Below are 24,984 nucleotides of genomic sequence, written 5' to 3' on the forward strand. Positions count from 1 at the left end.
GGTTTCAGTGGTTATATTTTGAAATAGTGAAAAAATTCTCAAAATGTGCTTCTCTGGCCGAGAAACGTCGATTTTGAAAATGTTATTAAAAGTCGAGGTTCATTTTTATTTATTGATCAATCGAAATGAAATCACTTTTAGTGAGTATTTTATAGGTAATTAATTTGAATTCGGTCAAATATTTGTCCAGAAAAAAATGCATTAAAAAGTGTACCGAAAAAATCGCATGTTTTTTTTCTTCAACCAATAGATATGAAAAAAGCAAACATATTTCCTTTTTGTTATTGTTTTAAAAAGATGATGGTTAATTTGTCTCACTTAGTTTAAATTCGAATTATTATCTAGCACTCTCGGCAACTGCCATATCACGCTGAAAACACCGGTTCTCGTCCGATCACCGAAGTTAAGCAGCGTCGAACGCAGTCAGTACTTGGAAACTTTGCGTGCCGTTGGCTTTTTCACTTTTATTTCCTCTTTTAAATTCCATCAGATATGAAAAAAGCAAACATATCTTCTTTTTGTTATTGCTTTATAAAGATGAAGGTTTTTAAATTCAAATTATTAAATAGCACTCTCGGCAACGGCCATATCACGCTGAAAACACCGGTTCTCGTCCGATCACCGAAGTTAAGCAGCGTCGAGCGCAGTCAGTACTTGGGAGGGAGACCACTTAGGAACACTGCGTTTCGTTGGCTTTTTCACTTTTTTTCCTCTTTTAAATTTTAATAGATATGAAAAAAGCAAACATGTTTTCTTTTTGTTATTGTTTTAAAATGATGAAGGTTAATTTGTCTCACTTAATTTAAATTCGAACCGGTGTATTCAGCGTGATATGGCCGTTGCCGAGAGTGCTAGTTAATAATTTGCATTTAATTTACTTCCATCTTTATAAAACAATATCAAAAAGAAGATATGTTTGCTTTTTTCATATCGGGTGGAATTTAAAAGACGAAACAAAAGTGAAAAAGCCAACAGCACGCAGTGTTCCTAAGTGGTCTCCCTCCCAAGTACTGTATGCGCTCGACGCTGCTTAACTTCGGTGATCGGGCGAGAACCGGTGTTTTCAGCGTGATATGGCCGTTGCCGAGAGTTCTAGTTAATAATTTGAATTTAATTAAATTTCATCTTTATAAAACAATATCAAAAAGAAGATATGTTTGCTTTTTTCTTATCTGGTGGAATTTGAAAGAGGAAACAAAAGTGAAAAAGCAAACGGCACGCAGTATTCCCGAGTACTGTATGCGCTCGACGCTGCTTAACTTCGGTGATCGGACGAGAACCGGTGTTTTCAGCGTGATATGGCCGTTGCCGAGAGTGCTAGTTAATAATTCGAATTTAAATTAAGTGAGACAAATTAACCTTCATCATTTTAAAACAATAACAAAAAGAAAACATGTTTGCTTTTTTCATATCTATTAAAATTTAAAAGAGGAAAAAAAAGTGAAAAAGCCAACGGCATGCAGTGTTCCTAAGTAGTCTCCCTCCCAAGTACTGACTGCGCTTGACGCTGCTTAACTTCGGTGATCGGACGAGAACCGGTCTATTCAGCGTGATATGGCCGTTGCCGAGAGTGCTAGTTAATAATTTGAATTTAATTAACTTTCATCTTTATAAAACAATATCAAAAAGAAGATATGTTTGCTTTTTTCATATCTGGTGGAATTTGAAAGAGGAAACAAAAGTGAAAAAGGAAACGGCACGCAGTATTCCCAAGTACTGTATGCGCTCGACGCTGCTTAACTTCGGTGATCGGACGAGAACCGGTGTTTTCAGCGTGATATGGCCGTTGCCGAGAGTGCTAGTTAATAATTCGAATTTAAATTAAGTGAGACAAATTAACCTTCATCATTTTAAAACAATAACAAAAAGAAAACATGTTTGCTTTTTTCTTATCTATTAAAATTTAAAAGAGGAAAAAAAAAGTGAAAAAGCAAACGGCACGCAGTGTTCCTAAGTGGTCTCCCTCTAAAGTACTGTATGCGCTCGACGCTGCTTAACTTCGGTGAACGGACGAGAACCGGTGTATTCAGCGTGATATGGCCGTTGCCGAGAGTGCTAGTTAATAATTCGAATTTAAATTAAGTGAGACAAATTAACCTTCATCATTTGAAAACAATAACAAAAAGAAAACATATTTGCTTTTTTCATATCTATTAAAATTTAAAAGAGGAAAAAAAAGTGAAAAAGCCAACGGAACGCAGTGTTCCTAAGTGGTCTCCCTTCCAAGTAGTGACTGCGCTCGACGCTGCTTAACTTCGGTTATCGGACGAGAACCGATGTATTCAGCGTGATATGGCCGTTGCCGAGAGTGCTAGTTAATAATTTGATTTTAATTAAATTTCATCTTTATAAAACAATATCAAAATGAACATATGTTTGCTTTTTTCATATCTGGTGGAATTTGAAAGAGGAAACAAAAGTGAAAAAGCAAACGGCACGCAGTATTCCCAAGTACTGTATGCGCTCGACGCTGCTTAACTTCGGTAATCGGACGAGAACCGGTGTTTTCAGCGTGATATGGCCGTTGCCGAGAGTGCTAGTTAATAATTCGAATTTAACTTAAGTGAGACAAATTAACCTTCATCATTTTAAAACAATAACAAAAAGAAAACATGTTTGCTTTTTTCATATCTATTAAAATTTAAAAGAGGAAAAAAAGTGAAAAAGCCAACGGCATGCAGTGTTCCTAAGTAGTCTCCCTCCCAAGTACTGACTGCGCTTGACGCTGCTTAACTTCGGTGATCGGACGAGAACCGGTGTATTCAGCGTGATATGGCCGTTGCCGAGAGTGCTAGTTAATAATTTGAATTTAATTAACTTTCATCTTTATAAAACAATATCAAAAAGAAGATATGTTTGCTTTTTTCATATCTGGTGGAATTTGAAAGAGGAAACAAAAGTGAAAAAGCAAACGGCACGCAGTATTCCCAAGTACTGTATGCGCTCGACGCTGCTTAACTTCGGTGATCGGACGAGAACCGGTGGTTTCAGCGTGATATGGCCGTTGCCGAGAGTGCTAGTTAATAATTCGAATTTAAATTAAGTGAGACAAATTAACCTTCATAATTTTAAAACAATAACAAAAAGAAAACATGTTTGCTTTTTTCTTATCTATTAAAATTTAAAAGAGGAAAAAAAAGTGAAAAAGCAAACGGCACGCAGTGTTCCTAAGTGGTCTCCCTCTAAAGTACTGTATGCGCTCGACGCTGCTTAACTTCGGTGAACGGACGAGAACCGGTGTATTCAGCGTGATATGGCCGTTGCCGAGAGTGCTAGTTAATAATTCGAATTTAAATTAAGTGAGACAAATTAACCTTCATCATTTGAAAACAATAACAAAAAGAAAACATGTTTGCTTTTTTCATATCTATTAAAATTTAAAAGAGGAAAAAAAAGTGAAAAAGCCAACGGAACGCAGTGTTCCTAAGTGGTCTCCCTCCCAAGTAGTGACTGCGCTCGAAGCTGCTTAACTTCGGTTATCGGACGAGAACCGGTGTATTCAGCGTGATATGGCCGTTGCCGAGAGTGCTAGTTAATAATTTGAATTTAATTTACTTTCATCTTTATAAAACAATAACAAAAAGAAGTTATGTTTGCTTTTTGCATATCTATTGGAATTTAAAAGAGGAAAAAAAAGTGAAAAAGCCAACGGCACGCAGTGTTCCTAAGTGGTCTCCCTCCCAAGTACTGTATGCGCTCGACGCTGCTTAACTTCGGTGATCGGACGTGAACCGGTGTTTTCAGCGTGATGTGGCCGTTGCCGAGGGTGCTAGTTAATAATTCGAATTTAAATTAAGTGAGACAAATTAACCTTCATCATTTTAAAACAATAACAAAAAGAAAACATGTTTGCTTTTTTTCATATCTATTAAAATTTAAAAGAGGAAAAAAAAGTGAAAAAGCCAACGGAACGCAGTGTTCCTAAGTGGTCTCCCTTCCAAGTAGTGACTGCGCTCGACGCTGCTTAACTTCGGTTATCGGACGAGAACCGGTGTATTCAGCGTGATATGGCCGTTGCCGAGAGTGCTAGTTAATAATTTGATTTTAATTAACTTTCATCTTTATAAAACAATATCATAATGAAGATATGTTTGCTTTTTTCATATCTAGTGGAATTTGAAAGAGGTAACAAAAGTTAAAAAGCAAACGGCACGCAGTATTCCCAAGTACTGTATGCGCTCGACGCTGCTTAACTTCGGTAATCGGACGAGAACCGGTGTTTTCAGCTTGATATGGCCGTTGCCGAGAGTGCTAGTTAATAATTCGAATTTAAATTAAGTGAGACAAATTAACCTTCATCATTTTAAAACAATAACAAAAAGAAAACATGTTTGCTTTTTTCTTATCTATTAAAATTTAAAAGAGGAAAAAAAGTGAAAAAGCCAACGGCATGCAGTGTTCCTAAGTAGTCTCCCTCCCAAGTACTGACTGCGCTTGACGCTGCTTAACTTCGGTGATCGGACGAGAACCGGTGTATTCAGCGTGATATGGCCGTTGCCGAGAGTGCTAGTTAATAATTTGAATTTAATTAACTTTCATCTTTATAAAACAATATCAAAAAGAAGATATGTTTGCTTTTTTCATATCTGGTGGAATTTGAAAGAGGAAACAAAAGTGAAAAAGCAAACGGCACGCAGTATTCCCAAGTACTGTATGCGCTCGACGCTGCTTAACTTCGGTGATCGGACGAGAACCGGTGTTTTCAGCGTGATATGGCCGTTGCCGAGAGTGCTAGTTAATAATTCGAATTTAAATTAAGTGAGACAAATTAACCTTCATCATTTTAAAACAATAACAAAAAGAAAACATGTTTGCTTTTTTCTTATCTATTAAAATTTAAAAGAGGAAAAAAAAGTGAAAAAGCAAACGGCACGCAGTGTTCCTAAGTGGTCTACCTCTAAAGTACTGTATGCGCTCGACGCTGCTTAACTTCGGTGAACGGACGAGAACCGGTGTATTCAGCGTGATATGGCCGTTGCCGAGAGTGCTAGTTAATAATTCGAATTTAAATTAAGTGAGACAAATTAACCTTCATCATTTGAAAACAATAACAAAAAGAAAACATGTTTGCTTTTTTCATATCTATTAAAATTTAAAAGAGGAAAAAAAAGTGAAAAAGCCAACGGAACGCAGTGTTCCTAAGTGGTCTCCCTCCCAAGTAGTGACTGCGCTCGACGCTGCTTAACTTCGGTTATCGGACGAGAACCGGTGTATTCAGCGTGATATGGCCGTTGCCGAGAGTGCTAGTTAATAATTTGAATTTAATTTACTTTCATCTTTATAAAACAATAACAAAAAGAAGTTATGTTTGCTTTTTGCATATCTATTGGAATTTAAAAGAGGAAAAAAAAGTGAAAAAGCCAACGGCACGCAGTGTTCCTAAGTGGTCTCCCTCCCAAGTACTGTATGCGCTCGACGCTGCTTAACTTCGGTGATCGGACGTGAACCGGTGTTTTCAGCGTGATGTGGCCGTTGCCGAGGGTGCTAGTTAATAATTCGAATTTAAATTAAGTGAGACAAATTAACCTTCATCATTTTAAAACAATAACAAAAAGAAAACATGTTTGCTTTTTTTCATATCTATTAAAATTTAAAAGAGGAAAAAAAAGTGAAAAAGCCAACGGAACGCAGTGTTCCTAAGTGGTCTCCCTCCCAAGTAGTGACTGCGCTCGACGCTGCTTAACTTCGGTTATCGGACGAGAACCGGTGTATTCAGCGTGATATGGCCGTTGCCGAGAGTGCTAGTTAATAATTTGAATTTAATTAACTTTCATCTTTATAAAACAATATCATAATGAAGATATGTTTGCTTTTTTCATATCTGGTGGAATTTGAAAGAGGTAACAAAAGTTAAAAAGCAAACGGCACGCAGTATTCCCAAGTACTGTATGCGCTCGACGCTGCTTAACTTCGGTAATCGGACGAGAACCGGTGTTTTCAGCGTGATATGGCCGTTGCCGAGAGTTTTATTTAATAATTCGAATTTAAATTAAGTGAGACAAATTAACCTTCATCTTTTTAAAACAATAACAAAAAGAAAATATGTTTGCTTTTTTCATATCTATTGGAATTTAAAAGAGGAAAAAAAAGTGAAAAAGCCAACGGCACGCAGTGTTCCTAAGTGGTCTCCCTCCCACGTACTGACTGCGATCGACGCTGCTTAACTTCGGTTATCGGACGAGAACCGGTGTATTCAGCGTGATATGGCCGTTGCCGAGAGTGCTAGTTAATAATTTGAATTTAATTTACTTTCATCTTTATAAAACAATAACATAAAGAAGTTATGTTTGCTTTTTGCATATCTATTGGAATTTAAAAGAGGAAAAAAAAGTGAAAAAGCCAACGGCACGCAGTGTTCCTAAGTGGTCTCCCTCCCAAGTACTGTATGCGCTCGACGCTGCTTAACTTCGGTGATCGGACGTGAACCGGTGTTTTCAGCGTGATGTGGCCGTTGCCGAGGGTGCTAGTTAATAATTCGAATTTAAATTAAGTGAGACAAATTAACCTTCATCATTTTAAAACAATAACAAAAAGAAAACATGTTTGCTTTTTTCATATCTATTAAAATTTAAAAGAGGAAAAAAAAGTGAAAAAGCCAACGGAACGCAGTGTTCCTAAGTGTTCTCCCTCCCAAGTAGTGACTGCGCTCGACGCTGCTTAACTTCGGTTATCGGACGAGAGCCGGTGTATTCAGCGTGATATGGCCGTTGCCGAGAGTGCTAGTTAATAATTTGAATTTAAATTAAGTGAGACAAATTAACCCTCATCATTTTAAAACAATAACAAAAAGAAAACATGTTTGCTTTTTTCATATCTATTAAAATTTAAAAGAGGAAAAAAAAGTGAAAAAGCCAACGGCACGCAGTGTTCCTAAGTGGTCTCCCTCCCAAGTACTGACTGCGCTCGACGCTGATTAACTTCGGTGATCCGACGAGAACCGGTGTTTTCAGCGTGATATGGCCGTTGCCGAGAGTGTTAGATAATAATTCGAATTTAAATTAAGTGAGACAAATTGACCTTCATCTTTTTAAAACAATAACGAAAAGAAAATATGTTTGCTTTTTTCATATCTATAGGAATTTAAAAGAGGAAAAAAAAGTGAAAAAGCCAACGGCACGCAGTGTTCCTAAGTGGTCTCCCTCCCAAGTAGTGACTGCGCTCGAAGCTGCTTAACTTCGGTTATCGGACGAGAACCGGTGTATTCAGCGTGATATGGCCGTTGCCGAGAGTGCTATTTAATAATTCGAATTTAATTAACCTTCATCTTTATAAAACAATAACAAAAAGAAGATAAGTTTGCTTTTTTCATATCTGATGGAATTTAAAAGAGGAAACAAAAGTGAAAAAGCCAACGGCACGCAGAGTTTCTAAGTACTGACTGCGCTCGACGCTGCTTAACTTCGGTGATCGGACGGTAACCGGTGTTTTCAGCTTGATATAGCCGTTGCCGAGAGTGCTAGATAATAATTCGAATTTAAATGAAGTGAGACAAATTGACCTTCATCTTTTTAAAACAATATCAAAAAGAAGATATGTTTGCTTTTTTCTTATCTGGTGGAATTTGAAAGAGGAAACAAAAGTGAAAAAGCAAACGGCACGCAGTATTCCCGAGTACTGTATGCGCTCGACGCTGCTTAACTTCGGTGATCGGACGAGAACCGGTGTTTTCAGCGTGATATGGCCGTTGCCGAGAGTGCTAGTTAATAATTCGAATTTAAATTAAGTGAGACAAATTAACCTTCATCATTTTAAAACAATAACAAAAAGAAAACATGTTTGCTTTTTTCATATCTATTAAAATTTAAAAGAGGAAAAAAAAGTGAAAAAGCCAACGGCATGCAGTGTTCCTAAGTAGTCTCCCTCCCAAGTACTGACTGCGCTTGACGCTGCTTAACTTCGGTGATCGGACGAGAAACGGTCTATTCAGCGTGATATGGCCGTTGCCGAGAGTGCTAGTTAATAATTTGAATTTAATTAACTTTCATCTTTATAAAACAATATCAAAAAGAAGATATGTTTGCTTTTTTCATATCTGGTGGAATTTGAAAGAGGAAACAAAAGTGAAAAAGGAAACGGCACGCAGTATTCCCAAGTACTGTATGCGCTCGACGCTGCTTAACTTCGGTGATCGGACGAGAACCGGTGTTTTCAGCGTGATATGGCCGTTGCCGAGAGTGCTAGTTAATAATTCGAATTTAAATTAAGTGAGACAAATTAACCTTCATCATTTTAAAACAATAACAAAAAGAAAACATGTTTGCTTTTTTCTTATCTATTAAAATTTAAAAGAGGAAAAAAAAGTGAAAAAGCAAACGGCACGCAGTGTTCCTAAGTGGTCTCCCTCTAAAGTACTGTATGCGCTCGACGCTGCTTAACTTCGGTGAACGGACGAGAACCGGTGTATTCAGCGTGATATGGCCGTTGCCGAGAGTGCTAGTTAATAATTCGAATTTAAATTAAGTGAGACAAATTAACCTTCATCATTTGAAAACAATAACAAAAAGAAAACATGTTTGCTTTTTTCATATCTATTAAAATTTAAAAGAGGAAAAAAAAGTGAAAAAGCCAACGGAACGCAGTGTTCCTAAGTGGTCTCCCTTCCAAGTAGTGACTGCGCTCGACGCTGCTTAACTTCGGTTATCGGACGAGAACCGGTGTATTCAGCGTGATATGGCCGTTGCCGAGAGTGCTAGTTAATAATTTGATTTTAATTAAATTTCATCTTTATAAAACAATATCAAAATGAACATATGTTTGCTTTTTTCATATCTGGTGGAATTTGAAAGAGGAAACAAAAGTGAAAAAGCAAACGGCACGCAGTATTCCCAAGTACTGTATGCGCTCGACGCTGCTTAACTTCGGTAATCGGACGAGAACCGGTGTTTTCAGCGTGATATGGCCGTTGCCGAGAGTGCTAGTTAATAATTCGAATTTAAATTAAGTGAGACAAATTAACCTTCATCATTTTAAAACAATAACAAAAAGAAAACATGTTTGCTTTTTTCATATCTATTAAAATTTAAAAGAGGAAAAAAAGTGAAAAAGCCAACGGCATGCAGTGTTCCTAAGTAGTCTCCCTCCCAAGTACTGACTGCGCTTGACGCTGCTTAACTTCGGTGATCGGACGAGAACCGGTGTATTCAGCGTGATATGGCCGTTGCCGAGAGTGCTAGTTAATAATTTGAATTTAATTAACTTTCATCTTTATAAAACAATATCAAAAAGAAGATATGTTTGCTTTTTTCATATCTGGTGGAATTTGAAAGAGGAAACAAAAGTGAAAAAGCAAACGGCACGCAGTATTCCCAAGTACTGTATGCGCTCGACGCTGCTTAACTTCGGTGATCGGACGAGAACCGGTGGTTTCAGCGTGATATGGCCGTTGCCGAGAGTGCTAGTTAATAATTCGAATTTAAATTAAGTGAGACAAATTAACCTTCATAATTTTAAAACAATAACAAAAAGAAAACATGTTTGCTTTTTTCTTATCTATTAAAATTTAAAAGAGGAAAAAAAAGTGAAAAAGCAAACGGCACGCAGTGTTCCTAAGTGGTCTCCCTCTAAAGTACTGTATGCGCTCGACGCTGCTTAACTTCGGTGAACGGACGAGAACCGGTGTATTCAGCGTGATATGGCCGTTGCCGAGAGTGCTAGTTAATAATTCGAATTTAAATTAAGTGAGACAAATTAACCTTCATCATTTGAAAACAATAACAAAAAGAAAACATGTTTGCTTTTTTCATATCTATTAAAATTTAAAAGAGGAAAAAAAAGTGAAAAAGCGAACGGAACGCAGTGTTCCTAAGTGGTCTCCCTCCCAAGTAGTGACTGCGCTCGAAGCTGCTTAACTTCGGTTATCGGACGAGAACCGGTGTATTCAGCGTGATATGGCCGTTGCCGAGAGTGCTAGTTAATAATTTGAATTTAATTTACTTTCATCTTTATAAAACAATAACAAAAAGAAGTTATGTTTGCTTTTTGCATATCTATTGGAATTTAAAAGAGGAAAAAAAAGTGAAAAAGCCAACGGCACGCAGTGTTCCTAAGTGGTCTCCCTCCCAAGTACTGTATGCGCTCGACGCTGCTTAACTTCGGTGATCGGACGTGAACCGGTGTTTTCAGCGTGATGTGGCCGTTGCCGAGGGTGCTAGTTAATAATTCGAATTTAAATTAAGTGAGACAAATTAACCTTCATCATTTTAAAACAATAACAACAAGTTGGGAAAACCAAAATATTACCTCTCCGAGTCAAGAGGTCTACTACTACAAACTTATTTACCCAGATATGGAGTTATTTCACTTTTTTGAAGTAAAAATTTACGAAATATTGAAGTAGTATTCCAAACATAGCAAACAGTAAAGTAGACGACATTTTACATCCAATAAGGATAAATCTTGGACACATGGAAATCAGTCAATGGGGAAAAGAACAGGAAATGAAGTCTACGCTTCAGCTGTTTACCCTATATTCTGGTAGCTACATTCACAACTGGTTTTCAGTGTAAACACAATCGTCTCGTCTCACCTCAACAATATTCTTAGTTTGCCAACACGAATGTTAACGTTAAATAACACCAAAGCTAAATTATACCCAGACGCACTAATAGTCATAGCGCACCGTAAAGAGAATAAAAAGTCTGTAGCTACTCGTTTACCACTAGCCCTTTTACTAATCTAATTGCCACCATGATCTTTTCTTCTATTATAAAATCTTTACCTGATTATTTAAGAGTGTATTTAACTTTCGACTCACTCTGAACCGTTAATGTCTCTTCATTTCAGACACGAAAATCAAAGCCAAAAGTTTACTTCACTTCAGGCCTCAATAATTTACACTTTGTTTCACTAAGCCTATTGCGGATAATACTTGTTTTACCCGCCGGAGTCTAGGTCTTAGGTTTCTTCATGAAGTCACTAAACCAAGGATTATTCTATATACAGATGTCGTATAGCTTAAGTAATATATAAACAGCCATTTCAAATAACAATATTAAAAAAAATCTTTGGAATATCAAAATGAAACAGAGCTTTAAAGCTACAAAACTACTAAATGCATCATAATTACGAAAAATACTTCCACATATTCACTTTATATTATGTAAAAAGGGAATATTAAGGTTCTGTATGATTTCTTAACACATCAACACAAGGCTAACTGCTAACGCGACGCACTAGTGTAACAACGGACGGACACACACAGACAAAAAAATAAGCTGCTTTTTAACTCTTTCCGTATTAATTTTGAGATGAGAAACAAGATTATCTTAAATATTAAAATAAATATAATTAATATTAAATATTTTCTTCGTCAGTTGTTTGCCTTATTGAACGTTACATCGTTTTGATAAAGAACAATTAAACATTCTAGAGAGACTTGACTAATATTGGCGTTTGAAATGAAGCATACGCCGGTTGCTTCGACTTACTCAAATAGGTAGTATATAAGGGATTCGAATCGCGGCTGTAGATAAGAACATCGCAATTGCGTGAACCTTGGAGGAAGACCCCTCCATTGGAAGGCTAGACGTTTCTCGTAACCCTAGCCGATCGCCGCGTATGTCTTAACCTTAAGGATGTTGGTGGTGTTAGAAGCCAGGTGTACAGACTGGTGTCCATGTGGGATGGACAAAAACAAAGACCAGAAGATGGTTGTGTTAGAAACCAGGTGTACAGACTGGTGTCCATGTGGGATGGACAAAAACAAAGACCAGAAGATAGTGGTGTTAGAAGCCAGGTGTACAGACTGGTGTCCATGTGGAATGGGCGAAAGACTAGAAGATGGTGGTGTTTAGAAGCTAGAAAGTTCAGACTGGTGTCCATGTGGGGTGGACAAATGAACAGTTGTTAGACAGACAATGGAGTTATAGCCTGTAAGTGGAATACAATTTCCGGGACTGTAAATGCGGTCTGGAAATTGAATACACGTTTGCTCCGATCTGCAAACTGCGAACGCGGTCACGTGGGTATAACAACGGACAGACAGACAGACAGACAGACAGACAGACAGACAGACAGACAGACAGACAGACAGACAGACACGTCGAATTTAGAACCTCTCCGTGACATACGTCACTCGGAGAGGTAAAAAGAAAACATGTTTGCTTTTTTTCATATCTATTAAAATTTAAAAGAGGAAAAAAAAGTGAAAAAGCCAACGGAACGCAGTGTTCCTAAGTGGTCTCCCTTCCAAGTAGTGACTGCGCTCGACGCTGCTTAACTTCGGTTATCGGACGAGAACCGGTGTATTCAGCGTGATATGGCCGTTGCCGAGAGTGCTAGTTAATAATTTGAATTTAATTAACTTTCATCTTTATAAAACAATATCATAATGAAGATATGTTTGCTTTTTTCATATCTGGTGGAATTTGAAAGAGGTAACAAAAGTTAAAAAGCAAACGGCACGCAGTGTTCCTAAGTGGTCTCCCTCCCAAGTACTGTATGCGCTCGACGCTGCTTAACTTCGGTGATCGGACGTGAACCGGTGTTTTCAGCGTGATGTGGCCGTTGCCGAGGGTGCTAGTTAATAATTCGAATTTAAATTAAGTGAGACAAATTAACCTTCATCATTTTAAAACAATAACAAAAAGAAAACATGTTTGCTTTTTTTCATATCTATTAAAATTTAAAAGAGGAAAAAAAAGTGAAAAAGCCAACGGAACGCAGTGTTCCTAAGTGGTCTCCCTTCCAAGTAGTGACTGCGCTCGACGCTGCTTAACTTCGGTTATCGGACGAGAACCGGTGTATTCAGCGTGATATGGCCGTTGCCGAGAGTGCTAGTTAATAATTTGATTTTAATTAACTTTCATCTTTATAAAACAATATCATAATGAAGATATGTTTGCTTTTTTCATATCTAGTGGAATTTGAAAGAGGTAACAAAAGTTAAAAAGCAAACGGCACGCAGTATTCCCAAGTACTGTATGCGCTCGACGCTGCTTAACTTCGGTAATCGGACGAGAACCGGTGTTTTCAGCTTGATATGGCCGTTGCCGAGAGTGCTAGTTAATAATTCGAATTTAAATTAAGTGAGACAAATTAACCTTCATCATTTTAAAACAATAACAAAAAGAAAACATGTTTGCTTTTTTCTTATCTATTAAAATTTAAAAGAGGAAAAAAAGTGAAAAAGCCAACGGCATGCAGTGTTCCTAAGTAGTCTCCCTCCCAAGTACTGACTGCGCTTGACGCTGCTTAACTTCGGTGATCGGACGAGAACCGGTGTATTCAGCGTGATATGGCCGTTGCCGAGAGTGCTAGTTAATAATTTGAATTTAATTAACTTTCATCTTTATAAAACAATATCAAAAAGAAGATATGTTTGCTTTTTTCATATCTGGTGGAATTTGAAAGAGGAAACAAAAGTGAAAAAGCAAACGGCACGCAGTATTCCCAAGTACTGTATGCGCTCGACGCTGCTTAACTTCGGTGATCGGACGAGAACCGGTGTTTTCAGCGTGATATGGCCGTTGCCGAGAGTGCTAGTTAATAATTCGAATTTAAATTAAGTGAGACAAATTAACCTTCATCATTTTAAAACAATAACAAAAAGAAAACATGTTTGCTTTTTTCTTATCTATTAAAATTTAAAAGAGGAAAAAAAAGTGAAAAAGCAAACGGCACGCAGTGTTCCTAAGTGGTCTCCCTCTAAAGTACTGTATGCGCTCGACGCTGCTTAACTTCGGTGAACGGACGAGAACCGGTGTATTCAGCGTGATATGGCCGTTGCCGAGAGTGCTAGTTAATAATTCGAATTTAAATTAAGTGAGACAAATTAACCTTCATCATTTGAAAACAATAACAAAAAGAAAACATGTTTGCTTTTTTCATATCTATTAAAATTTAAAAGAGGAAAAAAAAGTGAAAAAGCCAACGGAACGCAGTGTTCCTAAGTGGTCTCCCTCCCAAGTAGTGACTGCGCTCGACGCTGCTTAACTTCGGTTATCGGACGAGAACCGGTGTATTCAGCGTGATATGGCCGTTGCCGAGAGTGCTAGTTAATAATTTGAATTTAATTTACTTTCATCTTTATAAAACAATAACAAAAAGAAGTTATGTTTGCTTTTTGCATATCTATTGGAATTTAAAAGAGGAAAAAAAAGTGAAAAAGCCAACGGCACGCAGTGTTCCTAAGTGGTCTCCCTCCCAAGTACTGTATGCGCTCGACGCTGCTTAACTTCGGTGATCGGACGTGAACCGGTGTTTTCAGCGTGATGTGGCCGTTGCCGAGGGTGCTAGTTAATAATTCGAATTTAAATTAAGTGAGACAAATTAACCTTCATCATTTTAAAACAATAACAAAAAGAAAACATGTTTGCTTTTTTTCATATCTATTAAAATTTAAAAGAGGAAAAAAAAGTGAAAAAGCCAACGGAACGCAGTGTTCCTAAGTGGTCTCCCTCCCAAGTAGTGACTGCGCTCGACGCTGCTTAACTTCGGTTATCGGACGAGAACCGGTGTATTCAGCGTGATATGGCCGTTGCCGAGAGTGCTAGTTAATAATTTGAATTTAATTAACTTTCATCTTTATAAAACAATATCATAATGAAGATATGTTTGCTTTTTTCATATCTGGTGGAATTTGAAAGAGGTAACAAAAGTTAAAAAGCAAACGGCACGCAGTATTCCCAAGTACTGTATGCGCTCGACGCTGCTTAACTTCGGTAATCGGACGAGAACCGGTGTTTTCAGCGTGATATGGCCGTTGCCGAGAGTTTTATTTAATAATTCGAATTTAAATTAAGTGAGACAAATTAACCTTCATCTTTTTAAAACAATAACAAAAAGAAAATATGTTTGCTTTTTTCATATCTATTGGAATTTAAAAGAGGAAAAAAAAGTGAAAAAGCCAACGGCACGCAGTGTTCCTAAGTGGTCTCCCTCCCACGTACTGACTGCGATCGACGCTGCTTAACTTCGGTTATCGGACGAGAACCGGTGTATTCAGCGTGATATGGCCGTTGCCGAGAGTGCTAGTTAATAATTTGAATTTAATTTACTTTCATCTTTATAAAACAATAACATAAAGAAGTTATGTTTGCTTTTTGCATATCTATTGGAATTTAAAAGAGGAAAAAAAAGTGAAAAAGCCAACGGCACGCAGTGTTCCTAAGTGGTCTCCCTCCCAAGTACTGTATGCGCTCGACGCTGCTTAACTTCGGTGATCGGACGTGAACCGGTGTTTTCAGCGTGATGTGGCCGTTGCCGAGGGTGCTAGTTAATAATTCGAATTTAAATTAAGTGAGACAAATTAACCTTCATCATTTTAAAACAATAACAAAAAGAAAACATGTTTGCTTTTTTCATATCTATTAAAATTTAAAAGAGGAAAAAAAAGTGAAAAAGCCAACGGAACGCAGTGTTCCTAAGTGTTCTCCCTCCCAAGTAGTGACTGCGCTCGACGCTGCTTAACTTCGGTTATCGGACGAGAGCCGGTGTATTCAGCGTGATATGGCCGTTGCCGAGAGTGCTAGTTAATAATTTGAATTTAAATTAAGTGAGACAAATTAACCCTCATCATTTTAAAACAATAACAAAAAGAAAACATGTTTGCTTTTTTCATATCTATTAAAATTTAAAAGAGGAAAAAAAAGTGAAAAAGCCAACGGCACGCAGTGTTCCTAAGTGGTCTCCCTCCCAAGTACTGACTGCGCTCGACGCTGATTAACTTCGGTGATCCGACGAGAACCGGTGTTTTCAGCGTGATATGGCCGTTGCCGAGAGTGTTAGATAATAATTCGAATTTAAATTAAGTGAGACAAATTGACCTTCATCTTTTTAAAACAATAACGAAAAGAAAATATGTTTGCTTTTTTCATATCTATAGGAATTTAAAAGAGGAAAAAAAAGTGAAAAAGCCAACGGCACGCAGTGTTCCTAAGTGGTCTCCCTCCCAAGTAGTGACTGCGCTCGAAGCTGCTTAACTTCGGTTATCGGACGAGAACCGGTGTATTCAGCGTGATATGGCCGTTGCCGAGAGTGCTATTTAATAATTCGAATTTAATTAACCTTCATCTTTATAAAACAATAACAAAAAGAAGATAAGTTTGCTTTTTTCATATCTGATGGAATTTAAAAGAGGAAACAAAAGTGAAAAAGCCAACGGCACGCAGAGTTTCTAAGTACTGACTGCGCTCGACGCTGCTTAACTTCGGTGATCGGACGGTAACCGGTGTTTTCAGCTTGATATAGCCGTTGCCGAGAGTGCTAGATAATAATTCGAATTTAAATGAAGTGAGACAAATTGACCTTCATCTTTTTAAAACAATATCAAAAAGAAGATATGTTTGCTTTTTTCTTATCTGGTGGAATTTGAAAGAGGAAACAAAAGTGAAAAAGCAAACGGCACGCAGTATTCCCGAGTACTGTATGCGCTCGACGCTGCTTAACTTCGGTGATCGGACGAGAACCGGTGTTTTCAGCGTGATATGGCCGTTGCCGAGAGTGCTAGTTAATAATTCGAATTTAAATTAAGTGAGACAAATTAACCTTCATCATTTTAAAACAATAACAAAAAGAAAACATGTTTGCTTTTTTCATATCTATTAAAATTTAAAAGAGGAAAAAAAAGTGAAAAAGCCAACGGCATGCAGTGTTCCTAAGTAGTCTCCCTCCCAAGTACTGACTGCGCTTGACGCTGCTTAACTTCGGTGATCGGACGAGAAACGGTCTATTCAGCGTGATATGGCCGTTGCCGAGAGTGCTAGTTAATAATTTGAATTTAATTAACTTTCATCTTTATAAAACAATATCAAAAAGAAGATATGTTTGCTTTTTTCATATCTGGTGGAATTTGAAAGAGGAAACAAAAGTGAAAAAGGAAACGGCACGCAGTATTCCCAAGTACTGTATGCGCTCGACGCTGCTTAACTTCGGTGATCGGACGAGAACCGGTGTTTTCAGCGTGATATGGCCGTTGCCGAGAGTGCTAGTTAATAATTCGAATTTAAATTAAGTGAGACAAATTAACCTTCATCATTTTAAAACAATAACAAAAAGAAAACATGTTTGCTTTTTTCTTATCTATTAAAATTTAAAAGAGGAAAAAAAAGTGAAAAAGCAAACGGCACGCAGTGTTCCTAAGTGGTCTCCCTCTAAAGTACTGTATGCGCTCGACGCTGCTTAACTTCGGTGAACGGACGAGAACCGGTGTATTCAGCGTGATATGGCCGTTGCCGAGAGTGCTAGTTAATAATTCGAATTTAAATTAAGTGAGACAAATTAACCTTCATCATTTGAAAACAATAACAAAAAGAAAACATGTTTGCTTTTTTCATATCTATTAAAATTTAAAAGAGGAAAAAAAAGTGAAAAAGCCAACGGAACGCAGTGTTCCTAAGTGGTCTCCCTCCCAAGTACTGTATGCGCTCGACGCTGCTTAACTTCGGTGATCGGACGTGAACCGGTGTTTTCAGCGTGATGTGGCCGTTGCCGAGGGTGCTAGTTAATAATTCGAATTTAAATTAAGTGAGACAAATTAACCTTCATCATTTTAAAACAATAACAAAAAGAAAACATGTTTGCTTTTTTTCATATCTATTAAAATTTAAAAGAGGAAAAAAAAGTGAAAAAGCCAACGGAACGCAGTGTTCCTAAGTGGTCTCCCTTCCAAGTAGTGACTGCGCTCGACGCTGCTTAACTTCGGTTATCGGACGAGAACCGGTGTATTCAGCGTGATATGGCCGTTGCCGAGAGTGCTAGTTAATAATTTGATTTTAATTAACTTTCATCTTTATAAAACAATATCATAATGAAGATATGTTTGCTTTTTTCATATCTGGTGGAATTTGAAAGAGGAAACAAAAGTGAAAAAGCAAACGGCACGCAGTATTCCCAAGTACTGTATGCGCTCGACGCTGCTTAACTTCGGTGATCGGACGAGAACCGGTGTTTTCAGCGTGATATGGCCGTTGCCGAGAGTGCTAGTTAATAATTCGAATTTAAATTAAGTGAGACAAATTAACCTTCATCATTTTAAAACAATAACAAAAAGAAAACATGTTTGCTTTTTTCTTATCTATTAAAATTTAAAAGAGGAAAAAAAAAGTGAAAAAGCCAACGGAACGCAGTGTTCCTAAGTGGTCTCCCTCCCAAGTAGTGACTGCGCTCGAAGCTGCTTAACTTCGGTTATCGGACGAGAACCGGTGTATTCAGCGTGATATGGCCGTTGCCGAGAGTGCTAGTTAATAATTTGAATTTAATTTACTTTCATCTTTATAAAACAATAACAAAAAGAAGTTATGTTTGCTTTTTGCATATCTATTGGAATTTAAAAGAGGAAAAAAAAGTGAAAAAGCCAACGGCACGCAGTGTTCCTAAGTGGTCTCCCTCCCAAGTACTGTATGCGCTCGACGCTGCTTAACTTCGGTGATCGGACGTGAACCGGTGTTTTCAGCGTGATGTGGCCGTTGCCGAGGGTGCTAGTTAATAATTCGAATTTAAATTAAGTGAGACAAATTAACCTTCATCATTTTAAAACAATAACAAAAAGAAAACATGTTTGCTTTTTTTCATATCTATTAAAATTTAAAAGAGGAAAAAAAAGTGAAAAAGCCAACGGAACGCAGTGTTCCTAAGTGGTCTCCCTTCCAAGTAGTGACTGCGCTCGACGCTGCTTAACTTCGGTTATCGGACGAGAACCGGTGTATTCAGCGTGATATGGCCGTTGCCGAGAGTGCTAGTTAATAATTTGATTTTAATTAACTTTCATCTTTATAAAACAATATCATAATGAAGATATGTTTGCTTTTTTCATATCTAGTGGAATTTGAAAGAGGTAACAAAAGTTAAAAAGCAAACGGCACGCAGTATTCCCAAGTACTGTATGCGCTCGACGCTGCTTAACTTCGGTAATCGGACGAGAACCGGTGTTTTCAGCGTGATATGGCCGTTGCCGAGAGTGCTAGTTAATAATTCGAATTTAAATTAAGTGAGACAAATTAACCTTCATCATTTTAAAACAATAACAAAAAGAAAACATGTTTGCTTTTTTCATATCTATTAAAATTTAAAAGAGGAAAAAAAGTGAAAAAGCCAACGGCATGCAGTGTTCCTAAGTAGTCTCCCTCCCAAGTACTGACTGCGCTTGACGCTGCTTAACTTCGGTGATCGGACGAGAACCGGTGTATTCAGCGTGATATGGCCGTTGCCGAGAGTGCTAGTTAATAATTTGAATTTAATTAACTTTCATCTTTATAAAACAATATCAAAAAGAAGATATGTTTGCTTTTTTCATATCTGGTGGAATTTGAAAGAGGAAACAAAAGTGAAAAAGCAAACGGCACGCAGTATTCCCAAGTACTGTATGCGCTCGACGCTGCTTAACTTCGGTGATCGGACGAGAACCGGTGTTTTCAGCGTGATATGGCCATTGCCGAGAGTGCTAGTTAATAATTCGAATTTAAATTAAGTGAGACAAATTAACCTTCATCATTTTAAAACAATAACAAAAAGAAAACATGTTTGCTTTTTTCTTATCTATTAAAATTTAAAAGAGGAAAAAAAAGTGAAAAAGCAAACGGCACGCAGTGTTCCTAAGTGGTCTCCCTCTAAAGTACTGTATGCGCTCGACGCTGCTTAACTTCGGTGAACGGACGAGAACCGGTGTATTCAGCGTGATATGGCCGTTGCCGAGAGTGCTAGTTAATAATTCGAATTTAAATTAAGTGAGACAAATTAACCTTCATCATTTGAAAACAATAACAAAAAGAAAACATGTTTGCTTTTTTCATATATATTAAAATTTAAAAGAGGAAAAAAAAGTGAAAAAGCCAACGGAACGCAGTGTTCCTAAGTGGTCTCCCTCCCAAGTAGTGACTGCGCTCGACGCTGCTTAACTTCGGTTATCGGACGAGAACCGGTGTATTCAGCGTGATATGGCCGTTGCCGAGAGTGCTAGTTAATAATTTGAATTTAATTTACTTTCATCTTTATAAAACAATAACAAAAAGAAGTTATGTTTGCTTTTTGCATATCTATTGGAATTTAAAAGAGGAAAAAAAAGTGAAAAAGCCAACGGCACGCAGTGTTCCTAAGTGGTCTCCCTCCCAAGTACTGTATGCGCTCGACGCTGCTTAACTTCGGTGATCGGACGTGAACCGGTGTTTTCAGCGTGATGTGGCCGTTGCCGAGGGTGCTAGTTAATAATTCGAATTTAAATTAAGTGAGACAAATTAACCTTCATCATTTTAAAACAATAACAAAAAGAAAACATGTTTGCTTTTTTTCATATCTATTAAAATTTAAAAGAGGAAAAAAAAGTGAAAAAGCCAACGGAACGCAGTGTTCCTAAGTGGTCTCCCTCCCAAGTAGTGACTGCGCTCGACGCTGCTTAACTTCGGTTATCGGACGAGAACCGGTGTATTCAGCGTGATATGGCCGTTGCCGAGAGTGCTAGTTAATAATTTGAATTTAATTAACTTTCATCTTTATAAAACAATATCATAATGAAGATATGTTTGCTTTTTTCATATCTGGTGGAATTTGAAAGAGGTAACAAAAGTTAAAAAGCAAACGGCACGCAGTATTCCCAAGTACTGTATGCGCTCGACGCTGCTTAACTTCGGTAATCGGACGAGAACCGGTGTTTTCAGCGTGATATGGCCGTTGCCGAGAGTTTTATTTAATAATTCGAATTTAAATTAAGTGAGACAAATTAACCCTCATCATTTTAAAACAATAACAAAAAGAAAACATGGTGGCTTTTTTCATATCTATTGGAATTTAAAAGAGGAAAAAAAAGTGAAAAAGCCAACGGCACGCAGTGTTCCTAAGTGGTCTCCCTCCCAAGTACTGACTGCGCTCGACGCTGCTTAACTTCGGTGATCCGACGAGAACCGGTGCTTTCAGCGTGATATGGCCGTTTCCGACAGTGCTAGATAATAATTCGAATTTAAATTAAGTGAGACAAATTGACCTTCATCTTTTTAAAACAATAACAAAAAGAAAATATGTTTGCTTTTTTCATATCTATTGGAATCTAAAAGAGGAAAAAAAGTGAAAAAGCCAACGGCACGCAGTGTTCCTAAGTGGTCTCCCTCCCACGTACTGACTGCGATCGACGCTGCTTAACTTCGGTTATCGGACGAGAACCGGTGTATTCAGCGTGATATGGCCGTTGCCGAGAGTGCTAGTTAATAATTTGAATTTAATTTACTTTCATCTTTATAAAACAATAACATAAAGAAGTTATGTTTGCTTTTTGCATATCTATTGGAATTTAAAAGAGGAAAAAAAAAGTGAAAAAGCCAACGGCACGCAGTGTTCCTAAGTGGTCTCCCTCCCAAGTACTGTATGCGCTCGACGCTGCTTTACTTCGGTGATCGGACGTGAACCGGTGTTTTCAGCGTGATGTGGCCGTTGCCGAGGGTGCTAGTTAATAATTCGAATTTAAATTAAGTGAGACAAATTAACCTTCATCATTTTAAAACAATAACAAAAAGAAAACATGTTTGCTTTTTTCATATCTATTAAAATTTAAAAGAGGAAAAAAAAGTGAAAAAGCCAACGGAACGCAGTGTTCCTAAGTGTTCTCCCTCCCAAGTAGTGACTGCGCTCGACGCTGCTTAACTTCGGTTATCGGACGAGAGCCGGTGTATTCAGCGTGATATGGCCGTTGCCGAGAGTGCTAGTTAATAATTTGAATTTAATTAGCTTTCATCTTTATAAAACAATATCATAATGAAGATATGTTTGCTTTTTTCATATCTGGTGGAATTTGAAAGAGGAAACAAAAGTTAAAAAGCAAACGGCACACAGTATTCCCAAGTACTGTATGCGCTCGACGCTGCTTAACTTCGGTAATCGGACGAGAACCGGTGTTTTCAGCGTGATATGGCCGTTGCCGAGAGTTTTATTTAATAATTCGAATTTAAATTAAGTGAGACAAATTAACCTTCATCATTTTAAAACAATAACAAAAAGAAAACATGTTGGCTTTTTTCATATCTATTGGAATTTAAAAGAGGAAAAAAAAGTGAAAAAGCCAACGGCACGCAGTGTTCCTAAGTGGTCTCCCTCCCAAGTACTGACTGCGCTCGACGCTGATTAACTTCGGTGATCCGACGAGAACCGGTGTTTTCAGCGTGATATGGCCGTTGCCGAGAGTGTTAGATAATAATTCGAATTTAAATTAAGTGAGACAAATTGACCTTCATCTTTTTAAAACAATAACGAAAAGAAAATATGTTTGCTTTTTTCATATCTATAGGAATTTAAAAGAGGAAAAAAAAAGTGAAAAAGCCAACGGCACGCAGTGTTCCTAAGTGGTCTCCCTCCCAAGTACTGACTGCGCTCGACGCTGCTTAACTTCGGTTATCGGACGAGAACCGGTGTTTTCAGCGTGATATGGCCGTTGCCGAGAGTGCTATTTAATAATTCGAATTTAATTAACCTTCATCTTTATAAAACAATAACAAAAAGAAGATAAGTTTGCTTTTTTCATATCTGATGGAATTTAAAAGAGGAAACAAAAGTGAAAAAGCCAACGGCACACAGAGTTTCTAAGTACTGACTGCGCTCGACGCTGCTTAACTTCGGTGATCGGACGGTAACCGGTGTTTTCAGCTTGATATAGCCGTTGCCGAGAGTGCTAGATAATAATTCGAATTTAAATGAAGTGAGACAAATTGACCTTCATCTTTTTAAAACAATAACAAAAAGAAAATTTGTTTGCTTTTTTCATATCTATAGGAATTTAAAAGAGGAAAGAAAAGTGAAAAAGCCAACGGCACGCAGTGTTCCTAAGTGGTCTCCCTCCCAAGTACTGACTGCGCTCGACGCTGCTTAACTTCGGTGATCCGACGAGAACCGGTGTTTTCAGCGTGATATAGCCGTTGCCGAGAGTGCTAGATAATAATTCGAATTTAAATTAAGTGAGACAAATTGACCATCTTTTTAAAACAATAACAAAAAGAAAATATGTTTGCTTTTTTCATATCTATAGGAATTTAAAAGAGGAAAAAAAAGTGAAAAAGCCAACGGCACGCAGTGTTCCTAAGTGGTCTCCCTCCCAAGTACTGACTGCGCTCGACGCTGCTTAACTTCGGTGATCGGACGAGAACCGGTGTTTTCAGCGTGATATGGCCGTTGCCGAGAATGCTAGATAATAATTCGAATTTAAATTAAGTGAGACAAATTAACCTTCATCTTTTTAAAACAATAACAAAAAGAAAATATGTTTGCTTTTTTCATATCTATTGCAATTTAAAAGAGGAAAAAAAAGTGAAAAAGCCAACGGCACGCAGTGTTCCTAAGTGGTCTCCCTCCCAAGTACTGACTGCGCTCGACGCTTCTTAACTTCGGTGATCGGACGAGAACCGGTGTTTTCAGCGTGATATGGCCGTTGCCGAGAGTGCTAGATAATAATTCGAATTTAAATTAAGTGAGACAAATTAACCATCATCTTTTTAAAACAATAACAAAAAGAAAATATGTTTGCTTTTTTCATATCTATTGGAATTTAAAAGAGGAAAAAAAGTGAAAAAGCCAACGGCACGCAGTGTTCCTAAGTGGTCTCCCACCCAAGTACTGACTGCGCTCGACGCTTCTTAACTTCGGTGATCGGACGAGAACCGGTGTTTTCAGCGTGATATGGCCGTTGCCGAGAGTGCTATTTAATAATTCGAATTTAATTAACCTTCATCTTTATAAAACAATAACAAAAAGAAGATAAGTTTGCTTTTTTCATATCTGATGGAATTTAAAAGAGGAAACAAAAGTGAAAAAGCCAACGGCACACAGAGTTTCTAAGTACTGACTGCGCTCGACGCTGCTTAACTTCGGTGATCGGACGGTAACCGGTGTTTTCAGCTTGATATAGCCGTTGCCGAGAGTGCTAGATAATAATTCGAATTTAAATGAAGTGAGACAAATTGACCTTCATCTTTTTAAAACAATAACAAAAAGAAAATTTGTTTGCTTTTTTCATATCTATAGGAATTTAAAAGAGGAAAGAAAAGTGAAAAAGCCAACGGCACGCAGTGTTCCTAAGTGGTCTCCCTCCCAAGTACTGACTGCGCTCGACGCTGCTTAACTTCGGTGATCCGACGAGAACCGGTGTTTTCAGCGTGATATAGCCGTTGCCGAGAGTGCTAGATAATAATTCGAATTTAAATTAAGTGAGACAAATTGACCATCTTTTTAAAACAATAACAAAAAGAAAATATGTTTGCTTTTTTCATATCTATAGGAATTTAAAAGAGGAAAAAAAAGTGAAAAAGCCAACGGCACGCAGTGTTCCTAAGTGGTCTCCCTCCCAAGTACTGACTGCGCTCGACGCTGCTTAACTTCGGTGATCGGACGAGAACCGGTGTTTTCAGCGTGATATGGCCGTTGCCGAGAATGCTAGATAATAATTCGAATTTAAATTAAGTGAGACAAATTAACCTTCATCTTTTTAAAACAATAACAAAAAGAAAATATGTTTGCTTTTTTCATATCTATTGCAATTTAAAAGAGGAAAAAAAAGTGAAAAAGCCAACGGCACGCAGTGTTCCTAAGTGGTCTCCCTCCCAAGTACTGACTGCGCTCGACGCTTCTTAACTTCGGTGATCGGACGAGAACCGGTGTTTTCAGCGTGATATGGCCGTTGCCGAGAGTGCTAGATAATAATTCGAATTTAAATTAAGTGAGACAAATTAACCATCATCTTTTTAAAACAATAACAAAAAGAAAATATGTTTGCTTTTTTCATATCTATTGGAATTTAAAAGAGGAAAAAAAGTGAAAAAGCCAACGGCACGCAGTGTTCCTAAGTGGTCTCCCACCCAAGTACTGACTGCGCTCGACGCTTCTTAACTTCGGTGATCGGACGAGAACCGGTGTTTTCAGCGTGATATGGCCGTTGCCGAGAGTGCTAATTAATAATTTGAATTTAATTAACCTTCATCTTTATAAAACAATAACAAAAAGAAGATATGTTTGCTTTTTTCATATCTGATGGAATTTAAAAGAGGAAACATAAGTGAAAAAGCCAACGGCACGCAGAGT

General features: G+C 37.7%; 9 non-coding genes and 69 pseudogenes across 9 annotated transcripts; 1 reads left to right on the top strand and 77 right to left on the bottom strand.

The window, feature by feature from the left end:
• Window positions 1-576: 576 nt before the first annotated feature.
• On the top strand, window positions 577-695 carry LOC149715086 (5S ribosomal RNA; annotated as a pseudogene).
• A 271-nt stretch (window positions 696-966) lies between these two features.
• On the bottom strand, window positions 967-1,085 carry LOC149715087 (5S ribosomal RNA; annotated as a pseudogene).
• Window positions 1,086-1,207: 122 nt separating this feature from the next.
• On the bottom strand, window positions 1,208-1,310 carry LOC149715088 (5S ribosomal RNA; annotated as a pseudogene).
• A 137-nt stretch (window positions 1,311-1,447) lies between these two features.
• On the bottom strand, window positions 1,448-1,566 carry LOC149715089 (5S ribosomal RNA; annotated as a pseudogene).
• A 122-nt stretch (window positions 1,567-1,688) lies between these two features.
• LOC149715090 (5S ribosomal RNA) lies at window positions 1,689-1,791 on the bottom strand (annotated as a pseudogene).
• A 138-nt stretch (window positions 1,792-1,929) lies between these two features.
• Window positions 1,930-2,048, bottom strand: LOC149715091 (5S ribosomal RNA; annotated as a pseudogene).
• A 137-nt stretch (window positions 2,049-2,185) lies between these two features.
• LOC149715092 (5S ribosomal RNA) lies at window positions 2,186-2,304 on the bottom strand (annotated as a pseudogene).
• A 361-nt stretch (window positions 2,305-2,665) lies between these two features.
• On the bottom strand, window positions 2,666-2,784 carry LOC149715093 (5S ribosomal RNA; annotated as a pseudogene).
• A 122-nt stretch (window positions 2,785-2,906) lies between these two features.
• Window positions 2,907-3,009, bottom strand: LOC149715094 (5S ribosomal RNA; annotated as a pseudogene).
• Window positions 3,010-3,146: 137 nt separating this feature from the next.
• On the bottom strand, window positions 3,147-3,265 carry LOC149715095 (5S ribosomal RNA; annotated as a pseudogene).
• A 137-nt stretch (window positions 3,266-3,402) lies between these two features.
• LOC149715096 (5S ribosomal RNA) lies at window positions 3,403-3,521 on the bottom strand (annotated as a pseudogene).
• A 122-nt stretch (window positions 3,522-3,643) lies between these two features.
• LOC149715097 (5S ribosomal RNA) lies at window positions 3,644-3,762 on the bottom strand (annotated as a pseudogene).
• A 138-nt stretch (window positions 3,763-3,900) lies between these two features.
• LOC149715098 (5S ribosomal RNA) lies at window positions 3,901-4,019 on the bottom strand (annotated as a pseudogene).
• Window positions 4,020-4,380: 361 nt separating this feature from the next.
• LOC149715099 (5S ribosomal RNA) lies at window positions 4,381-4,499 on the bottom strand (annotated as a pseudogene).
• A 122-nt stretch (window positions 4,500-4,621) lies between these two features.
• Window positions 4,622-4,724, bottom strand: LOC149715100 (5S ribosomal RNA; annotated as a pseudogene).
• Window positions 4,725-4,861: 137 nt separating this feature from the next.
• LOC149715101 (5S ribosomal RNA) lies at window positions 4,862-4,980 on the bottom strand (annotated as a pseudogene).
• Window positions 4,981-5,117: 137 nt separating this feature from the next.
• On the bottom strand, window positions 5,118-5,236 carry LOC149715102 (5S ribosomal RNA; annotated as a pseudogene).
• Window positions 5,237-5,358: 122 nt separating this feature from the next.
• On the bottom strand, window positions 5,359-5,477 carry LOC149715103 (5S ribosomal RNA; annotated as a pseudogene).
• A 138-nt stretch (window positions 5,478-5,615) lies between these two features.
• On the bottom strand, window positions 5,616-5,734 carry LOC149715104 (5S ribosomal RNA; annotated as a pseudogene).
• Window positions 5,735-6,096: 362 nt separating this feature from the next.
• On the bottom strand, window positions 6,097-6,215 carry LOC149715105 (5S ribosomal RNA; annotated as a pseudogene).
• A 122-nt stretch (window positions 6,216-6,337) lies between these two features.
• Window positions 6,338-6,456, bottom strand: LOC149715106 (5S ribosomal RNA; annotated as a pseudogene).
• A 137-nt stretch (window positions 6,457-6,593) lies between these two features.
• On the bottom strand, window positions 6,594-6,712 carry LOC149715107 (5S ribosomal RNA; annotated as a pseudogene).
• A 137-nt stretch (window positions 6,713-6,849) lies between these two features.
• On the bottom strand, window positions 6,850-6,968 carry LOC149715108 (5S ribosomal RNA; annotated as a pseudogene).
• Window positions 6,969-7,105: 137 nt separating this feature from the next.
• LOC149715109 (5S ribosomal RNA) lies at window positions 7,106-7,224 on the bottom strand (annotated as a pseudogene).
• Window positions 7,225-7,586: 362 nt separating this feature from the next.
• LOC149715110 (5S ribosomal RNA) lies at window positions 7,587-7,689 on the bottom strand (annotated as a pseudogene).
• Window positions 7,690-7,826: 137 nt separating this feature from the next.
• Window positions 7,827-7,945, bottom strand: LOC149715111 (5S ribosomal RNA; annotated as a pseudogene).
• A 122-nt stretch (window positions 7,946-8,067) lies between these two features.
• Window positions 8,068-8,170, bottom strand: LOC149715112 (5S ribosomal RNA; annotated as a pseudogene).
• Window positions 8,171-8,307: 137 nt separating this feature from the next.
• On the bottom strand, window positions 8,308-8,426 carry LOC149715113 (5S ribosomal RNA; annotated as a pseudogene).
• Window positions 8,427-8,563: 137 nt separating this feature from the next.
• Window positions 8,564-8,682, bottom strand: LOC149715114 (5S ribosomal RNA; annotated as a pseudogene).
• Window positions 8,683-9,043: 361 nt separating this feature from the next.
• On the bottom strand, window positions 9,044-9,162 carry LOC149715115 (5S ribosomal RNA; annotated as a pseudogene).
• A 122-nt stretch (window positions 9,163-9,284) lies between these two features.
• LOC149715116 (5S ribosomal RNA) lies at window positions 9,285-9,387 on the bottom strand (annotated as a pseudogene).
• A 137-nt stretch (window positions 9,388-9,524) lies between these two features.
• LOC149715117 (5S ribosomal RNA) lies at window positions 9,525-9,643 on the bottom strand (annotated as a pseudogene).
• Window positions 9,644-9,780: 137 nt separating this feature from the next.
• On the bottom strand, window positions 9,781-9,899 carry LOC149715118 (5S ribosomal RNA; annotated as a pseudogene).
• Window positions 9,900-10,021: 122 nt separating this feature from the next.
• Window positions 10,022-10,140, bottom strand: LOC149715119 (5S ribosomal RNA; annotated as a pseudogene).
• A 2,009-nt stretch (window positions 10,141-12,149) lies between these two features.
• LOC149715120 (5S ribosomal RNA) lies at window positions 12,150-12,268 on the bottom strand (annotated as a pseudogene).
• A 122-nt stretch (window positions 12,269-12,390) lies between these two features.
• Window positions 12,391-12,509, bottom strand: LOC149715121 (5S ribosomal RNA; annotated as a pseudogene).
• A 138-nt stretch (window positions 12,510-12,647) lies between these two features.
• Window positions 12,648-12,766, bottom strand: LOC149715122 (5S ribosomal RNA; annotated as a pseudogene).
• Window positions 12,767-13,127: 361 nt separating this feature from the next.
• LOC149715123 (5S ribosomal RNA) lies at window positions 13,128-13,246 on the bottom strand (annotated as a pseudogene).
• A 122-nt stretch (window positions 13,247-13,368) lies between these two features.
• On the bottom strand, window positions 13,369-13,471 carry LOC149715124 (5S ribosomal RNA; annotated as a pseudogene).
• Window positions 13,472-13,608: 137 nt separating this feature from the next.
• On the bottom strand, window positions 13,609-13,727 carry LOC149715125 (5S ribosomal RNA; annotated as a pseudogene).
• Window positions 13,728-13,864: 137 nt separating this feature from the next.
• LOC149715126 (5S ribosomal RNA) lies at window positions 13,865-13,983 on the bottom strand (annotated as a pseudogene).
• Window positions 13,984-14,105: 122 nt separating this feature from the next.
• On the bottom strand, window positions 14,106-14,224 carry LOC149715127 (5S ribosomal RNA; annotated as a pseudogene).
• Window positions 14,225-14,362: 138 nt separating this feature from the next.
• Window positions 14,363-14,481, bottom strand: LOC149715128 (5S ribosomal RNA; annotated as a pseudogene).
• A 362-nt stretch (window positions 14,482-14,843) lies between these two features.
• LOC149715129 (5S ribosomal RNA) lies at window positions 14,844-14,962 on the bottom strand (annotated as a pseudogene).
• Window positions 14,963-15,084: 122 nt separating this feature from the next.
• LOC149715130 (5S ribosomal RNA) lies at window positions 15,085-15,203 on the bottom strand (annotated as a pseudogene).
• Window positions 15,204-15,340: 137 nt separating this feature from the next.
• LOC149715131 (5S ribosomal RNA) lies at window positions 15,341-15,459 on the bottom strand (annotated as a pseudogene).
• Window positions 15,460-15,596: 137 nt separating this feature from the next.
• LOC149715132 (5S ribosomal RNA) lies at window positions 15,597-15,715 on the bottom strand (annotated as a pseudogene).
• Window positions 15,716-15,852: 137 nt separating this feature from the next.
• LOC149715133 (5S ribosomal RNA) lies at window positions 15,853-15,971 on the bottom strand (annotated as a pseudogene).
• Window positions 15,972-16,333: 362 nt separating this feature from the next.
• Window positions 16,334-16,436, bottom strand: LOC149715134 (5S ribosomal RNA; annotated as a pseudogene).
• Window positions 16,437-16,573: 137 nt separating this feature from the next.
• On the bottom strand, window positions 16,574-16,692 carry LOC149715135 (5S ribosomal RNA; annotated as a pseudogene).
• Window positions 16,693-16,814: 122 nt separating this feature from the next.
• LOC149715136 (5S ribosomal RNA) lies at window positions 16,815-16,917 on the bottom strand (annotated as a pseudogene).
• Window positions 16,918-17,054: 137 nt separating this feature from the next.
• LOC149715137 (5S ribosomal RNA) lies at window positions 17,055-17,173 on the bottom strand (annotated as a pseudogene).
• Window positions 17,174-17,310: 137 nt separating this feature from the next.
• LOC149715138 (5S ribosomal RNA) lies at window positions 17,311-17,429 on the bottom strand (annotated as a pseudogene).
• Window positions 17,430-17,567: 138 nt separating this feature from the next.
• Window positions 17,568-17,686, bottom strand: LOC149715139 (5S ribosomal RNA; annotated as a pseudogene).
• Window positions 17,687-17,808: 122 nt separating this feature from the next.
• Window positions 17,809-17,911, bottom strand: LOC149715140 (5S ribosomal RNA; annotated as a pseudogene).
• A 138-nt stretch (window positions 17,912-18,049) lies between these two features.
• On the bottom strand, window positions 18,050-18,168 carry LOC149715141 (5S ribosomal RNA; annotated as a pseudogene).
• A 122-nt stretch (window positions 18,169-18,290) lies between these two features.
• On the bottom strand, window positions 18,291-18,409 carry LOC149715142 (5S ribosomal RNA; annotated as a pseudogene).
• A 138-nt stretch (window positions 18,410-18,547) lies between these two features.
• On the bottom strand, window positions 18,548-18,666 carry LOC149715143 (5S ribosomal RNA; annotated as a pseudogene).
• A 361-nt stretch (window positions 18,667-19,027) lies between these two features.
• On the bottom strand, window positions 19,028-19,146 carry LOC149715144 (5S ribosomal RNA; annotated as a pseudogene).
• A 122-nt stretch (window positions 19,147-19,268) lies between these two features.
• LOC149715145 (5S ribosomal RNA) lies at window positions 19,269-19,371 on the bottom strand (annotated as a pseudogene).
• A 137-nt stretch (window positions 19,372-19,508) lies between these two features.
• On the bottom strand, window positions 19,509-19,627 carry LOC149715146 (5S ribosomal RNA; annotated as a pseudogene).
• A 137-nt stretch (window positions 19,628-19,764) lies between these two features.
• Window positions 19,765-19,883, bottom strand: LOC149715147 (5S ribosomal RNA; annotated as a pseudogene).
• A 122-nt stretch (window positions 19,884-20,005) lies between these two features.
• Window positions 20,006-20,124, bottom strand: LOC149715148 (5S ribosomal RNA; annotated as a pseudogene).
• Window positions 20,125-20,262: 138 nt separating this feature from the next.
• LOC149715149 (5S ribosomal RNA) lies at window positions 20,263-20,381 on the bottom strand (annotated as a pseudogene).
• A 362-nt stretch (window positions 20,382-20,743) lies between these two features.
• LOC149715150 (5S ribosomal RNA) lies at window positions 20,744-20,862 on the bottom strand (annotated as a pseudogene).
• A 136-nt stretch (window positions 20,863-20,998) lies between these two features.
• On the bottom strand, window positions 20,999-21,117 carry LOC149715151 (5S ribosomal RNA; annotated as a pseudogene).
• Window positions 21,118-21,240: 123 nt separating this feature from the next.
• On the bottom strand, window positions 21,241-21,359 carry LOC149715152 (5S ribosomal RNA; annotated as a pseudogene).
• A 137-nt stretch (window positions 21,360-21,496) lies between these two features.
• Window positions 21,497-21,615, bottom strand: LOC149715153 (5S ribosomal RNA; annotated as a pseudogene).
• A 362-nt stretch (window positions 21,616-21,977) lies between these two features.
• On the bottom strand, window positions 21,978-22,096 carry LOC149715154 (5S ribosomal RNA; annotated as a pseudogene).
• A 138-nt stretch (window positions 22,097-22,234) lies between these two features.
• LOC149715155 (5S ribosomal RNA) lies at window positions 22,235-22,353 on the bottom strand. The gene has a single exon (XR_016374220.1). It is a non-coding gene; the product is annotated as a 5S ribosomal RNA (ribosomal RNA).
• A 362-nt stretch (window positions 22,354-22,715) lies between these two features.
• On the bottom strand, window positions 22,716-22,834 carry LOC149715156 (5S ribosomal RNA). The gene has a single exon (XR_016374242.1). It is a non-coding gene; the product is annotated as a 5S ribosomal RNA (ribosomal RNA).
• A 134-nt stretch (window positions 22,835-22,968) lies between these two features.
• LOC149715157 (5S ribosomal RNA) lies at window positions 22,969-23,087 on the bottom strand. Its single transcript, XR_016371751.1, has one exon. It is a non-coding gene; the product is annotated as a 5S ribosomal RNA (ribosomal RNA).
• Window positions 23,088-23,224: 137 nt separating this feature from the next.
• On the bottom strand, window positions 23,225-23,343 carry LOC149715158 (5S ribosomal RNA). The gene has a single exon (XR_016374254.1). It is a non-coding gene; the product is annotated as a 5S ribosomal RNA (ribosomal RNA).
• Window positions 23,344-23,479: 136 nt separating this feature from the next.
• On the bottom strand, window positions 23,480-23,598 carry LOC149715159 (5S ribosomal RNA). Its single transcript, XR_016373504.1, has one exon. It is a non-coding gene; the product is annotated as a 5S ribosomal RNA (ribosomal RNA).
• A 362-nt stretch (window positions 23,599-23,960) lies between these two features.
• LOC149715160 (5S ribosomal RNA) lies at window positions 23,961-24,079 on the bottom strand. The gene has a single exon (XR_016374243.1). It is a non-coding gene; the product is annotated as a 5S ribosomal RNA (ribosomal RNA).
• Window positions 24,080-24,213: 134 nt separating this feature from the next.
• LOC149715161 (5S ribosomal RNA) lies at window positions 24,214-24,332 on the bottom strand. Its single transcript, XR_016371752.1, has one exon. It is a non-coding gene; the product is annotated as a 5S ribosomal RNA (ribosomal RNA).
• Window positions 24,333-24,469: 137 nt separating this feature from the next.
• Window positions 24,470-24,588, bottom strand: LOC149715162 (5S ribosomal RNA). The gene has a single exon (XR_016374255.1). It is a non-coding gene; the product is annotated as a 5S ribosomal RNA (ribosomal RNA).
• Window positions 24,589-24,724: 136 nt separating this feature from the next.
• On the bottom strand, window positions 24,725-24,843 carry LOC149715163 (5S ribosomal RNA). The gene has a single exon (XR_016373563.1). It is a non-coding gene; the product is annotated as a 5S ribosomal RNA (ribosomal RNA).
• Window positions 24,844-24,984: the final 141 nt, after the last annotated feature.

This window comes from Phalangium opilio, unplaced genomic scaffold (assembly GCF_054372755.1).
Source record: "Phalangium opilio isolate 3A_F unplaced genomic scaffold, DU_Popi_V2 ptg000009l_1, whole genome shotgun sequence".
Taxonomy (NCBI): Eukaryota; Metazoa; Arthropoda; class Arachnida; order Opiliones; family Phalangiidae; genus Phalangium; species Phalangium opilio.